Source organism: Urocampus carinirostris, chromosome 7 (assembly GCF_059441175.1).
Source record: "Urocampus carinirostris isolate Australia breed hairy pipefish chromosome 7, RoL_Ucar_1.0, whole genome shotgun sequence".
Lineage (NCBI taxonomy): Eukaryota > Metazoa > Chordata > Actinopteri > Syngnathiformes > Syngnathidae > Urocampus > Urocampus carinirostris.
This window is the reverse complement of record NC_142355.1, coordinates 33,255,162-33,271,560: the sequence shown is the minus strand read 5'-3', so window position 1 is coordinate 33,271,560 and position 16,399 is coordinate 33,255,162. Positions and strand designations below refer to the sequence as shown.

Genomic DNA, 16,399 nt, shown 5'->3' with positions numbered 1-16,399 from the left:
TTGCGTAACGTTTGCCACAGGTTTTATTGAAAGAAAGAGGAAGGGCTGCGCCCACGATCCAGTGTTCGCTGGACGCGGGAAGCAAGTCGCTCTCGGATTGTGATCCGAGTACGGAAGTGGATCTTTTGTAGTGAGCGATGTCAGTGTCAGGGACGGAAAACAGGTTGGTAGCCAGGACAGGGAGAGCAAAAACGTGGTCGTAAACGAGTCGTAAGCCAGGACGGGAGAGTAGACGTAGTCTGGATCAAAAATGGGTCGTACGTCGGGACGGGACAGCAGACAGGGTCAGGATCAAAACGGGTCATAGCCGGAGACAGACGAGAGCAAAAACGGGACAGGTGGGAGTCAGGGTCGAAAAAGGCTTGCCTAGTATACACTCAGGTTCGCAGACGGACTGACAAAAGGGGACAGATAGGAGTGGGTTTAAATAGGGACAGGGAGCCAATCAGAGCCCGCAGCGGTTGGCGCCAAATGAGCGGGCACAGGCGATTCACATAGGTAAACATGACAGGTTTTTGGTTTATGGGTGTACCCACAGCAGCAAGATGGTGGAGAATCATAGTAGCTCCCTCTAGTTGAGCCTCATATTTTGTAAAACAAATACAAAAAAATCTTAACCTACTTGTGTTTAAGGATGCACAGTTTAGAGCTGCATCTAAAAATGTATTTAAAAAAAGATGAATCGGTCAATTATTTCATCAATTAACTGGTAAATAGGATTTCTTAAAGACATTTTTAAATTTAGTCCTCTTTGTTCAAATGATAAAAGTTTTGGAAAAACCCCCAAAGCTGTAAACCTAAAATCGTCCCTGGATATAAGTGAGATCATATCAGTTAGGCTCAGTGGATATAATATATGAAGGCTCTTTGAACTCAGTTGGGCATTGTTAACACATACTTGATACAGAAAATCATTTAATTTTAATCTTTATAACGAAACCTCAAACTACACGCCCTACCGTTGGTGAGTGTTATGCAGACTGAATGATAATATTTATAGTAGCGAAGGTTCTTTTTGGTGAGTGTGAGGTTTTTTTTTCCAAAGGGGGACATGACAGAAAATAATTGAGAAACAGACAAGTAAAGTCATGTTTATTTGTATAGCCCTTAATCACAGAGTCTCAAAGGGCTGCACAGACCACAGATTATTGCAGACCACAGACTTGTTACACCGTTCCCTGATTTCAAACCTATATGAGGACAAGGAAAAACTCAAACACATGTCAAATTAAGTCACGTCCTGTTTATTTGTGGCACCCTTAATCACAAGGAGTCTCAAAGGGTTCCACAAACCACAGACTATTGCAAACTACAGACTAGAATGAAGACACTTTGATAAGGGACTGCACATGAAGTAATCCCCCTTCCAGGATGACCAGGCTGCAATGGATGTTGCAATAACAAATAAAACACAGGTATTGTCAACATAAAATATAACGGTATTTGGCAACTAACACAATTCACGATTATTACGTCAAAGAAAACAAAATAAATGAAATCTCCACCTGTTGCATGATGGAAGGATCTTGAAAAAAGTAGTGTAGAAAACAATTTAAAAAGTAAACCTCAAGGGATGATATCGTCGCTATTTCTTGTATTTTTTGACGTCTACCTCAAGTTCACCAAATATTTGCCTGACGTTGCGACGTCATAAAAGCAGCGTCATCACCTCATCGTCAAAACAAGACAATCATCTCCGCAATGTAAGTCAGAGCTTTTCAAACCCGTGTTTTTCTCCCTTTTCCTGTAACGCTGTCACCTATTGTGCAATAATTATAACTCGAACCATTTATGCGATTTACGCACAGGCGCACGTCACCAATGCCCCCGGGGGCCATTGAGATAAAAGAGGATAAAATAGATGAAACGAAAAGCGTTTGAAGACTTGCCCTCTCCGTTGCATGATGACCTCGTAAGTTTCGGCGGAATTTCTTCTCTATTTGTGACGACATGACGCCCAAGCTTTCTTTTTATTGTTTCATTTTGCAGTTCTTCCTTATTTTTGTCTGAGAATTGACTATCATACTCCCCCCTGCCTCCCCCTTACGACGCCTCGTCAAGAGCCCATGTGAGTCGAGTAAAATTTTCTCTACAAAAACACACTTTTAAAGTATTTATTTTCATTAACTTGTTGTTAAACTCTCATTATCTATTTATTTTTATTGTTATAGTTAATGTCATTTATTTTCACTGGTTATCCATATAACTAGCTAATGACATTGTTTTCTAATTAGCATTTTATGCTAGTTCCCATGATACGAACTTTATTACTGTAAACCCCCGGTATACGGCATTATCCTGTTCTGATTGCCAGGTGAAATTGTCGTACAGTGGGTGATGTAAAATCTATGGAAATTAGCTAATGCATTTTAAACCGCCTCTACTGTGGGGAAAATATTAAAATCGTATATTTTAATTTCTATTAAATAGTTTGTACGTTAATCATTAGTAACAAAGGGGTACAGTATTATCGTAAGCACTGCTACTATTTTATATATGTGTGTATGTATAAATAACATTACAAGTAAAAAAGAAAAATGAAATTGTATTCAGCTTTGATGTGACGTGACTTGAGCTAGTGCAGTGGAGTTGTTGAGTGGATGCAAAAGGGTGAGGACATTCAAATGGTAAATGGACTCCATTTAAATTGCGCTTTTAAACTGAGGACCTCTCAAAGCGCTTTACACTTTGCTTTAATGGACTTTAATGGCCCAGGGTTCGATTTCAGCAAATGCAGCCTCCCCATGTGGAGTTTGCATGTTCAACCTGTGCTTGCGTGAGTTTCCTCCGGGCACTCCGGTTTCCTCCCACATTCCAAATACATGCATTTCAAGTTCATTGGCCAGTCCAAATTGTCCCTAGGTGTGAATGAGCGAGTAAGTTGTCTCTGTGTGCCCTGCGACCTGATCTAATACCTACGTGAATGAGGGCAAGGAAAAACTCAAAAACCTCATCATGAGGAAAATGAAGAAACCCTGAGAAGGGACTCCACCTGAGGTCATCCCCCTTCCAGGATGACCAGGCTGCAATGGATGTTGCAATTCACAGACAGCGTCAACATGAAACGTAGGTCCTTCATAAGATAAGAGCATTGGTGTGTTTTAAGTCTAGATTCAAACAGTTCCACTGAGGTTGCTGATCAAACCTCACAGCAGCCGAATGGCGACTGAACTCTGGAGAACTATCTTGGTCAGTCTTGATCTTCTGAAAGTATCGTATCAGTTTCGTATTGCACAAAAAAGTTTAACAAAAAAAAGTTCACACGGTTTTCAACTGAACAAAATGTGAGAAAGGTATTGTGGGAGGGAGTTCATCCAATACCATAATGGCATTTTTCATCATGCACAAATGCAAACCTTTAATTGAAACAGTATCTTAGAAAATTATATTTTTGATGTCTTATAGCGGGGGAAATGCGGTGACAAGGGGGCAAACAAAATGTGAAAACATCATGAGGTGGGGACGCTGTACCCCCAGGGGTACTGTATTTGTGGTGAGCACTTATTAGTACGTTATCACTTAAGACTTTGTTATTGGTAAAAAGGCTATAAGGGACTCAAAAATGCTCATGATAGGCCTGTATTTAGCACATCACATGTTCTTTTTGAGAAGTTTTTATATCTTTAATGTGATATACATAAAGGGTTGAAATCTTTGATGCCTTCAAATACTTTTCCCCCCTCACTCTGTTTTAACCCTTTAACATTCCAACGGACCGCCGGCAGGCCGCTAGACTATTGATAAACAAATACTGTCTGTACGAGTTCACCAGTCACTAAAATATGTCATGCCGCATGTAATTAGAAAGCTTAAACATTTGTGATTGTGATTCAAGTCGAGTCAAGTCATTTTTGTTTAGCCCCGTAATCACAAGAAGTCTCAAAGGGCTGCACAGACCACAGACTAAATGCTGAGTCCGTTTTTTGTTGTTGCATTTTTCACATCTAGGGTAACTTACTTAACTGCCTGTAAAATATGGTGTTGATATCCAATGTCATTCTGGTCTAGAAGAGCAAAATGTCTTTTTGGTGAAAAAATTTTCGTCGACAAAACCAAAAGCTTTTTGGGGCATTTTTTACAACTGAGGTAACCTACCTGACTGTGAGAGATGGTGGTCATGCGGAGCTAATAGTCTGGTCGACATGGCTATTCCTGATAGCATTGCCGTATAATTTTTTCATTATTATGCAAACTTATTTCAAAAGAAAAGGGTTAAAGTTATATTCATGGTGTACCATTAAAAGAAGAAAACCAGTGTGAATCATGAATTTGGCAGAGCCAATACTAAATCTTTGATTTACATGTGTGGTTTTCAATCTTGTGTGTGCATTTATCAAGGCATGATTTTTAGATCTTGATTAAATTGTGAATACATTCATTTTTGAATAAATGTTGGGTAGAAATCTAGTATTATAAGACTAACATTACAGCAGGGGTTTCCAACATGATGCCCCCTAAGGACAGTCATAGTAATTTTCTAGTAAACTTATTTTTGTTTTTCATTGCTTGATTCTTTCTGACCCTATTGTTGATAATTAACATGGGAATAGCATAGTAAGAACACAGTAATAAAATCATGAGTTGTAATTTTAGAAATTCAAATAAACATATTCCAATTCATTAGCTTCGTGGACAGTTATTTTTGGAGCATTGATAATTATTTTTAATAATTAAAGAGTGTAGACTGAGAATCTATTCATGTATTAAACACTTTTTTTTGATTTATCATTTTATTGATTCATTTTACAACAATCTTATTCCAATTTATGGAAGTTACAATGTGAATGAGCTATAAATGTAGTTTCTAAATATACGCAATACAGAAACATCACAATCAATCTGAAACAAGATATCGGAAAACTATAAAGCTGGCATAACTCACCATTACATCCTCTGGCCATCTTCAAATTACCACGAAATGGCTTTGTTACATCAAGGACAATCCATAGAAAATGCCTGAGGATAAATATAAATCCGCCTAAAACATTTTTCCTTAGTTGACCGTTGCTTCTTGAAATTCCCTCGGTTTTTTTTTCTCCCCTTTCGATTGACACCTTTCTCGGCCAATAGCAGGCTTTTTTCAAGGTCCACACCCCAAATTAGCCAATACGGGCCTTTTTGATAAAACGGATATCGTCTCAATTAAGTCCAAATAACTTAAGCCTGTAGTAACCTAATCGAATGATGATTGACACATTGGTTGGCCAATGAAATTGACAGAAAATAATTGCCAACCACTGACTTAACCCAGCCACACATACAGCCCCTTTGACTTTTGGCTTTCAATCCCGTTTGCTTGTTGTCTTGTTCTGCTTAAAGAACTCGTTAAAACAATGAATATTTATGATCTATAACAAATGATGAGCAAAATATCTGCAGAAAAGGAAATGCCTTTTGAGTGTTTGTCAGTGTCCATGCGTGCATGCACGTGTGATTCACTCCCCCCTTGCAATTCGCTTCCTTGGAAATGCTGACTGAGAGTTCAGCTCAGGACAAGGAAAGCGCTCTCTCTTCCAATGTGAATCATTTTAGTAAAGTGAGCCTCTGGATTGAATTGCCCCAGCAGTTTGGCACATTGCGACATTCTTCTTTAGTGTCCCTTTTGGATAAACTCGCAGTTCCTCACATCCAGCTGGCCCCAGAAAGCTCGGGGTTCCTACACGACAGTAGGCAGAGCGTCATGCCCGACCTGAAAAAGCAAATTAAACCACTCACGGCAGCCTGCTGCTTCCTGTTTAGCAGGGAATTCCAGAGAAAGAACCGGGCCGTGTTGGCCTCACAACTTTTACCCCCACTGGACTTACAAATATCCACATCCTGTTTTTAGGCTCATAAGAAGCTATTAGCCATGCCAGATAATGGGGAATATTTTTTTTCAAGGTTACAGTCACATATACAATTTATTTCGCCTTTTGCTGTAAGAAAATAAAACCAAAGTTAAACGATGGTATAGTAGAACCCTTGGCTACAACAGGAATCTGTTCTGGGGTAGTGATTGAGGGATTGTTAAGTGAAATCGTCCCATAGCTGGGGATAAAACCTCTTAAAATTAGTGTATGCGCTCTAAACCTCTGGCACCCCAAGTAAAAATATAACTGATGTGATAATGACCTTAGAGACAATAATTGGTTTTCAAGAAAAGTTTAAAAACATACGTTTTGGAAACACTAAACACTAAAATCGCCAGTTAATTGTTATTTTTGCCACACATTAAGTTTGTCGAAACAATCACTAATTAGCAAATAATGAATGAAAACATTTTTCCGTACGATAGTGGCCTTAGTGTTTACAAATGTGATAATGGCCTTACCAACATCTTAAGACATTTTTAAAAAACATTCAGAAAATATTACTAGATTTCAAAACGAAATAGTATGCAATAATTGCCATACAGTACGTTATCGCATACTAGATATGTAATTAATTAAGGCCATTTTCGCAAGCCAACAGTTAAAATAGAAACGACGATTTTTTATTTGCAAATAGACCGAAAGGACTCGTTTTCCTGGATTTGTAGCGAACATTTTTTACAAGGTTTTTTTAGATGTATTTCCGATCAGTTTTATGTTAAGTAGGTACAAGTCACGTCAAAGACACTCAAAATAATAAGTTGGCTAATGTTAAGGAGCTACATTAGCATCTTACTGTGTCCATTTCTTACTAAATAAATGAGCTGTTTTCATTGTGATTAGCCAGGGATTCAAAACCGCAATTTTCTGAATATCACATGAATTAAGAACTTGTATGTGCTCTACTATAAAGCTTAGTACGCCAAAATAAACTTCCAAATTTTCAACAGATAAAATGAGAGACAAACGTTAGGAAGAGAAAACGTAAATATTTTCAACATGCTCAGAATTGGTTTTCATACAAGGTGCAAATGCCCTGTGCTTTACTGTTATATTTATAGTTTACAAATCATTTTAGTAACCACGGTGGTGCATTTGTCGGCAAAACCAAGCACAGTAACACGTAGCAGTTACCAAAAACTGGTAAGCATCCCGACTTTTACAAGCTTTTAGATCTGCATTGGTGTATGGGGATACTCAATTTACAATAAAGTGGTACCGATGTTGAGGACTGAAGTCAGGCAGAGTTGACAATTTGTTTCAATGTGTGATTATGTAAGGAGGAGGACTGTGTTGTCCACTGTTTACTGTTCTCGTCCGTTGTTTAAAACGGGCTACTACTGTCCGTCATGGTTTCGTCACGTGGTTGGGTCACATGTGTGCACAGGATCATTATGACATTGACAATTAGCAGAATGGCATCTTAGTGATGCACACGAACACCGTTAAGTTTTAATTCTGTATGTTTTGGGCCACAGAAAAGAATTTGCTGTCGATTTCTTAAAAACATTCACACAGTAATGTGAAAACACTGAGGTAGGGATACCATGATTCTGGTATGGATGTTAACGTCCTGCTTCATTTTATTTAACGCTAAAAGACATCTTCTAGTGGAACCAACCTACAGTAATGTAATGTAAAATATAGATTATATTATGATTCCATAAAATTACAGAAAATAGATGTAGAATTTTTCTATTAGTACTGAGTGGTCATCACATTTGCCCAACACGTTCAAGACTGGGCCGAACCGTATGTTGGCCTGGAGAGGGATGGGCGCCACCAGGCTGTACTTGCCCGCGACACACCACAGTAAATAGTTCCCCTACGATCCCAGTTAAGGGATCCAACCAACCAACTGAAATCTCATTGAAATTGTTTGCATTTAAAAATATGTGCCGATTGCGACCCCTCTGTACCATACAGCGTCATCTCAGGTATAGTATTCTCTTTTAGCAAGATATCAAAATAATATAAAAGAGTAATGTAATTCACTTAATTATGTTGTTCCAACCCTCCCAAATTCTCAGTGAGGTTTTACTTTCTCTGCTCACTTCTGGAGCCATTTTTTTGCAATAAGGGAACATTTGTTCTACTGCCTCTGAAATAAAAGAAAGTGCATGTGCACTTTCAACCGTCACGTATATCCTAGAACAAAAAGTCTGCAGTGCAGTAAGGTTAAGGCGGATGGGGACAAAATGGAGGGAGGGAGTTTTAATTTTGTAGCCTGCCCACTTTTAATTCATTTGGCCACTCTTTTCTTTCCCATCCTTTCCCTGGATGCAAACACATGGAGAAAATGGAGAGGAGGCGTGGTCTGTGTTGAGGTTTGGACGGGGCCACGTTGGACTGTTGCAGTCGGCAGCTGGCCGCTTACTATACGCTCATTTCATCCGTCCAAACCCCCTTGAATCAAGGCGGACTGGCAATAACGAAGACTGATTGCCTTTCTCTTGTGTCCCTTGCACTGTAGTTGGCATTTCGGCGACATTGCTTTGTTTCCTCTTGCACACATTTTGTTTTTTTGCCACTATGACATGTTTTTAGTTTTTGTTTCTTTTCAGTGTCTATTTAAACCGGTAAGTTCGATCATGCAATTTTAGAAATGGAAAATTAAATCTCATGAAGCACAATTTAAGACAAATATAATTAACACTGCCTAATCCTACAAGCTGAATCAGCATGCCTTTTGCCTAGAAGACTCGCCTATTTGGGGGGAAATCACAGCAGTTATTAATAAAGAGCTTAAAAAGAAATGTGTCTTATTAGCATATTTTTCCATGCAAGTCACGCCGATTTGTACGTGCACAGAACAATGGCAAACCATCGGCGATACTTTGTGGTTTGGTCAAAAGATTTGAGGTTACGCTAGAATTAAATTTTTTAATTTTATTCTGTCCGTCCTTGTCAGCTGGCTTGTTGATTGGTTGCAGGTTTCTGTCCACGCTGCACATTCGTTTGTCACCCCACACGTTGAGAGTTATGAATAAAACAATCCCAGCATGTGGAATACCCCTGGTTTGAGAATCTGGTCCAAGTATATTTCGAATATGCCCTGCGATTGGCTGGCAACCAGTTCAGGGTGTCCCCTGCCCACTGCCCGGATATGGCTGGGATGGGCTCCAGCCCCCCGCGACCCCAATGAGGATAAGCGGTACAGCTAATGAGATGAGATATTTCGAATATCAACACATGAACTTTGATAAAATGGCGTCCAAAATGGACAGAAGATAATTGAAGGCATTGAAATAGGCCACCATTTATTCACTTAATATTTTGTTTGAATTGTTTTACTGTATTACCTTACCACCTTTTGATTCATTGGCTGTGAGTTGCCCCAAAAAATTTGACGAAATGGATTACAGTATTCCTTTAACCACTGAGGAATTAATATTACAGTAGACCCCTAGGATACAGCGTAGATCCGTTTTGAGGTGGGGTTTGCCTGGTAAATTAGTCGTGTGGCGGGGGATATGCTAAAATTGATTCGTACACATTAAACATTGCTTACTGAATAGTGTATAGCAAGTACTATTTTTCTGTAATATACACGTACATGGCAGCACGGCAGGCGCAGTGGTTAGCGCTTGTGCGGCACAGTTCATGTCATGGGAACCTGTCGTGGGTTCAAATCCAGCTCCAGACTTGCTGTGCGGAGTTTGTATGTTCTCCCCGTGCTTGCGTGGGTTTCCTCCGGGCACTCCGGTTTCCTCCCACGTTCCAAAAACATGCATTTCAGGTGAATTGGCCGGTCCAAATTGTCCCTAGGTGTGAATGAGCGAATGAGTTGTCTGTCCCTGTGTGCCCTGCGATTGGCTGGCAACCAGTTCAGGGTGTCCCCTGCCCACTGCCCGGAGATGGCTGGGATGGGCTCCAGCCCCCCCGCGACCCTAATGAGGATAAGCGGTACGGCTAATGAGATGAGATGAGATACACGTACATGATTAAACATTATTTTATTAAAATACATAGGAAACATTTTTTTTCTTTGAATTGATGTGACTTGAGCGGGTACAGGGGAGTTGGTAGGTGGATGCGGCAGGGGGGAAAGACGATTGCTGCATCTTCATGAAGCTGTGATGCAAATCAATGGCAGGCCAGCATTTTATATGACCTCAACCAATAGCAGACAGGCATTTTAGGTACTTATGTGGTGCGTGACTTTCATGCATTTTTGTGCATGCAGAAGAATTTGTTGTTTAGGTCTACGGTGGGGAAAATGCTATGAAAAGGTTCTAAAAAAAAATTCCACTCTATGAAGTTAAAACCTTGTAAGGCAGGAACACTGTATATTGGGGTCAACCGTATATGTACAAAAAAAGAATTACTAGGTTTGCACATTTTGCCTTATTCCGATGCATAAGATGTTTCACAACGTTGTTATCACTGACAATAAAGACATAACTATTCAATTATACTTATTCAGATATCCAACAATGTCCCCCTCCCACATTGCAATTACCGTAAATTCAGGACTATAGAGCGCACCTGATTATAAGCCGCACCCACCACATTTCGGGGGGAAAACCGATTTTGTCCATACACAAGCCGCACCTGTATATTAGCCGCATGCGCCCCCATTGAAAAAAGGCAATTCAAACACGAAATTAACCCATACCCGATAAAGTCCAAAAACCACAGCCGGCAAAATGAACGGAAAATGATACCGGTACTTAAGATTTAATGCAGACCTGCAGAGTCCGGGTGCCCGTTGAAAGTAATTCAAGGAAAAAAGTGTATATTTCCAAAGGAAAGGGTGGGAAAAAAAAAATATATATGTATATATATATATCCACTATTGTCGGCCGCGTCCACAAACATGTCTCACCTTTACTCCACTTCCCGTCAGCCCGCGTTTGCGCCGCCCCTTCTTTCTCATTTGCTCGTACAAAACATATCAGAATAAGTTTCTAAAATAAATACATTACAAAAATATACAGTTGCAAATACATATTATACATGGTTACACATATTTACCAAGAAAGACGGTACACCGAGAGAGTTTTCAAAGCTTTAATAATAATATTATAACTTTCATCCCAAACGGTGCCTGTGAAGGGTAGCAAAACGCTACTAGCAACACGCTCGCAACACAGTAAATAGCTCTGTTAAAAAAACATACAGTAATTGTAATAAGCACGGTGAACCGTCCTTATCATCCTCCTTATAACTGACTTAATCAAAGTCGTCTTCCTACAGTATGGGAAAGAGACCTTATCATATAGACGTCGTCCCACGCTCCCTTATTCAAGAACACGCTAGCATCACGCTCGCAAAGTAAAGTTTACGTGCGGTAGTTCTGTTTCCTTCTATATCGGACTGCTCGATTGTGTTTAGCTTGAAAGTTGCGTCATGTGCCTTTCTTTTTGCAATTTGCATGATGAGGATATGTCTACGCTAATTTAACTTGTGCACAAGATAAGAAGTTGCAGTCTAAATCTTACCTTTTGTACTCGAGCGCCGCTGGCGGCCGTTAAGAAAAATTACATAAATCGGCCGCATCACTGAATAAGCCGCAGGGTTGAAAATTGTGGGAAAAAAGTAGCGGCTTATAGTCCGGAATTTACGGTGGGTTTGGCAGGTAAAGCTAACCCTTATCAAACCCATTTATTTCAAGACTTTTTACAAATTTCAACATAACTATCATTTTGACTTGAAGGAATTAATCACATGGACACACATTTTCTACCATTAGTATTTTAGAGGAGTGGAACAACAATTGTCCAAACTCTTTTTACATTACTTAGTAACCAAGCCTCATCACACTGTCTTAAAATTTGTTTCAGATTATATTTTTACGAATTGTTTCGTTACGACACCCCAATGTTAAACTTTAACCTGTTGAGTGCTTCACATCTACCGCTTCTGGACTTGAGAATGGAAGCAGAGGCGAAGGCAAGAAAGAAGGGCGAGCTTTAATTGGACATTTGTATGTCAGCAGAGCACTCGGAGGTGTGATGTGAGTGTTAAGTGGGAGCTGGTTGGAGTCGGTCCGCCTTGCTTTGTCCGGCGCCTTTGGCTTTTGTTCCTGCTGTAATGAATGGCGGAGGCCTTGGCTCCGGCTGCACTGTCTCGTAGCAACTGCAGGGCGAGGGAGCGGCGGCAAATGGAGGAAAGGCCAAGCGAGATCATGTGCTCCCTGCAGAAAGGGCAAACTAACCAACACGCTTTGGGGCACTTGGTCTAAAGAAAGACCAAGTGCCCCAAATCTGAACTTTGTTCAAAAACATCCATCCATCCGTTATCTGCAATGTTTATCCTCAGTAGGATCGCGGGGGTGCTAGAGCCCATCCTAGCTATCTTCGGGCAGTGGGCAGGGGACACCCTGAACCGGTTGCCAGCCGGTCGCAGGGCACACAGAGACAGACAACTCACTTGCTCACCTAGGGACAATTTGGACTGGCCAATTAACCTGACATGCATGATTTTGGAATGTGGGAGGGAAACGGAGTGCCCAAAGGAAATCCACGCAATCACGCGGAGAACATGCAAACTCCGCACGTCTTTCCTTTTGGAAAGCCACATACGAGCAAGCCTTGTAAACACAGCAATGGATGCAGCGTTTGGAGCACAGTACTTTGTTTTGGGTGAGTGAGATGAATTAAATCATCCTTTAATGTCAAAATTTAAATGCAGAAATTATGGCTAGTTTGTGATGACGTCGCTCATGCCAGCCCCTCTGATCAGACTGTTTCGAAAATAGCATTTAGACGCTTATCTGTATCTAAGCATGTGAATGATTCATTCGGAATGCTCCAAAAATCAGACTTCTGATCCCTTTCAGACTATTGCCTGCATGTAAATGTAGTCAATGTATTTACAAGTGAAATATCCCTATACAAAATTTAAAATTAATCCGTCAATTCAAGGGTAATGTTGTTTCAAAGCTTTAATTTTACGAGCTGGTGCGTTACCCCTCAGCTTCTTTGTTTTGTAGCTGCAGATGTTTTTTTCCGGGTGCTGATTATCCAGTGGTGCCGTTCGCGACGTGGAACCCAGCTGGCATGTTTTCAACAAGGTGCACCTGCCAATTTGTATTTACGCTAGCACATTTTATTTATTTTTTTCATAATGAAGCAAAGGGGTCCGCATGCCATGACTGCCCCATGACCCAGACACTACCTGTCTGCTGCCATGGTTACAGGGGCAGAGCAGGTTTAGTGGCCAGACTCCAGGGATTACTTACCCTGCTTCTTAACAATCGGGTCTGTGCCCTGATGATTGTTAAAAAAAAAGAGAAATGGGCACCCGAAAAGTTGCGCACACTGTGCCCAGGTGGCTTTTTAAAAAGTGCTTTAAGTGCTGTGGAAGGGCTCAGACCTTGGCTGCATAATTGCTTTGGTTTCAGCGTCTGTCCCTTTTGTTGAGCTGCTTCACTCCCTGCGATTAGTGCTCATTAATAAAAGAAGCACAGTGTACCACCCATTTTTTTTCTTCCAAACATCTCCCTTTGTATGACTGTTGGGAACTGAAGAGGTAATATTTATGCGAGTGATGCTAAAATCGTACGTATACTGTAAATAAATTGAACGCAAGATTACGTGTTTATTAACTAAACAGGGAGAGGTTCTGAAATGTCAACATCTCTGACGTAGGTGGCACACATTCAGAATTGATTTTGCCTCTGAAATCCGCTCCATAATTTCTCTTGATAGGTTGGTAATCAACATTTTATACTTGGTAATCCCCAAGCCATGGTCAAATTCAGCAGCTGAGAGCTATTATTTTGTTACTGGTTAGCACAAAGGGCTACCAGTTTCATATGCGTTTCCAAAATAACTTGTGTTGTTACTATGTTGTCACGATGTTTTTATTATTTTATTATCAAGTAAGAATTATTCAAAGTAGTGTTAAAATTGGCCAGTAAAACATCTTACTAGTTAGAAATCAAATTTCCCAGAAAAGCACATGACCCATTACTAGTAAGATGTTTTAGACATCTCTCGATGTTGCTTTTGATTAACCCAAAAAAAAACCTCAAGATAATAATCAGGAACTGACTGAAAGGGGATGCAGATTCCAATATTTTTTTCTAACCAGATTTTATGATTACTTAATCGGCCTATTCGGTTTGGAATAAATTTGATCAAGTTGAAAAACCATGTAACAGTTTTAAGAGCAATAAAAATGTACAGTCAGATTTTTTTCTCAAGTTGATTATTTTTCATAAACATCTTAGTAGGCCCAATTCATATGCAAAATAAATCCATATACACTAAGTTTGAATATGAACTATTAAATGACAGCACTAAGACACATTGCTTTTCAATTGAAGTCTTTCATTATAATGTATTTCGGACCTTATCCTCATTTATTTTTTTTGAGTTGTCCTGAGTCCTGTGATACCAAAACTTGAGGTCAGTTTCACTGTAGAGGGCATGCTAGCTTTTTTGGTGTACATTTAGAAAATAAAGCATTTACAAACAAATTCACCATTCATCAAGTGACTTGATCATTGTTTCATATTGTGAGAGTAAGCGACACTACCTACAGGAAAGTCAGGTAAAAGACATAATCTTAGCCCGCTCTTGAACCCCCAAAACTCAAGGCGTTTACCACTAGTCTGCATTGTTATCCCTTTTAAATAGTACGTATTAATATATATTAAGGTACATAACCATATTTACCTTTCTCACTGTATTGATGAAATTGAATTAAAACAGCCCAACATGGGCAATGTTATTAAAGCCAAGGCCAAAAATATGACCCTCAATTCGGTAGTGTGTCTGAGCACGGAGGCGGCGACATCTTTATTGCTCTCCAGGATGGTTATTTATGTGGCCTTTGATTTAGGCAACGATCAGGTTGAGTGCGCCACATGGCTTTTGCACTTAAGGCTGCTGCAGGTCATCTCGCACTGAGGGTCAGGAACAAACTCCCGTCCATCCCAGTCCACCTTTACTCTAGCGTTCTACCCTAATGTGTTTGATGCCAGTGCGGTGGGGGCCCTGGATGGCTGTCGTTGACTTGCAATCTTCCAGGTGTCCAGCTGATGCTGCCTGCCATGGAATTGGACTAGAGATTCACGATTTTGGAAAAAAAACTAATTGCAATTTTACAGACCACTATTTGATGCAAATTTCTTCTTTTCAAAAAATAAAAATAAAAAGGAGAATTTTTTGTTCTAGTTATGTGTTTTGTGAGTAGTTAATCTTGGTGGCACGCTTTAACCTCGACAAAACAGCGACCTCTTTTGGGAATCTTGGTTATGGTTGCTGTCTGCTGACCATTTTTTACTATTTTATTCCTCAATTCATGCGGGTGCCTAGTCGGTACAAGAGTCAAACTTACATCGAAATGATGTCATTTCCGACTGAGAATACACAACTGTAACAAAACTATAGAGCTACAAATAAAAACAGAATACAGAATTGCTGTTGAATAAATGGTCTTTAGTGACAGTATACAAATTAACAAAATTGGAGAGTAAGAAAGCGATGTATATATATATATATATATATATATAAATATGTGTATATATGTATATATATATGTGTATATATGTATATATATATGTGTATATATGTATATATATATGTGTATATATGTATATATATATGTATATATATGTATATATGTATATGTATATATATATATGTATATATGTATATGTATATATATATATGTATATATATATATATATATATATATATATATATATATATATATATATATATATATATATATATATATATATATATGTATATATGTATGTATGTATGTATATATATATATGTATGTATGTATGTATGTATGTATGTATGTATATATATATATATATGTATGTATGTATGTATGTATGTATGTATATATACTGGACTGTCTTAGAAAATTAGAATATTGTGATAAAGTTCTTTATTTTCTGTAATGCAATTAAAAAAACAAAAATGTCATACATTCTGGATTCATTACACATCAACTGAACTATTTCAAGCCTTTTATTATTTGAATATTGCTGATTTTGGCTTACAGCTGAAAAAAACTCAAAAAACCTATCTCAAAATATTAGAATACTTCTTCAGACAAAGTAAAAAAAAATTTTATAACAGCAAAACTAAATCAAACATTTGAAAATGTCCATTGATGCACTCAGTACTCGGTTGGGAATCCTTTTGCACGGATTACTGCATCAATCCGGCGTGGCATGGAGGCAATCAGCCTGTGGCATTGCTGAGGTGTTATTGATGCCCAGGATGCTTCGATAGCGGCCTTCAGCTCATTTGCATTTGTAGGTCTGGTGTCTTTCATCTTCTTCTTAACTATACCCCACAAATTCTCGATGGGGTTCAGGTCAGGGGAATTAGCAGGCCAATCAAGGACAGTGATGCCATGGTCAGTGCACCAATTACTGGTGGTTTTGGCACTGTGGGCAGGTGCCAGATCATGCTGGAAAATGAAATCCTCATCTCCATAGAGCTTTTCAGCAGATGGAAGCATGTAGTGCTCTAAAATCTCTTGGTACACAGTTGCATTTACTCTGGACTTGATGAAACACAGTGGACCAACACCAGAAGCTGACATGGCTCCCCAAACCATTGCTGACTGTGGGA

General features: G+C 39.3%; 1 long non-coding RNA gene across 2 annotated transcripts in view; it reads left to right on the top strand.

The window, feature by feature from the left end:
* The first annotated feature begins 1,674 nt into the window (after positions 1-1,674).
* LOC148363041 (uncharacterized) overlaps positions 1,675-16,399 on the top strand; it is a 62,935-nt gene continuing 48,210 nt past the window's right edge. The window contains exons 1-3 of one of the 2 annotated variants that reach the window (XR_015850948.1): positions 1,675-1,703; positions 1,809-1,912; positions 1,990-2,068. This is a non-coding gene — a long non-coding RNA (uncharacterized LOC148363041). Of the gene's footprint in view, positions 1,704-1,742; positions 1,913-1,989; positions 2,069-16,399 lie in introns of those variants that run through there. The other variant, XR_015850947.1, reaches the window with a different exon arrangement.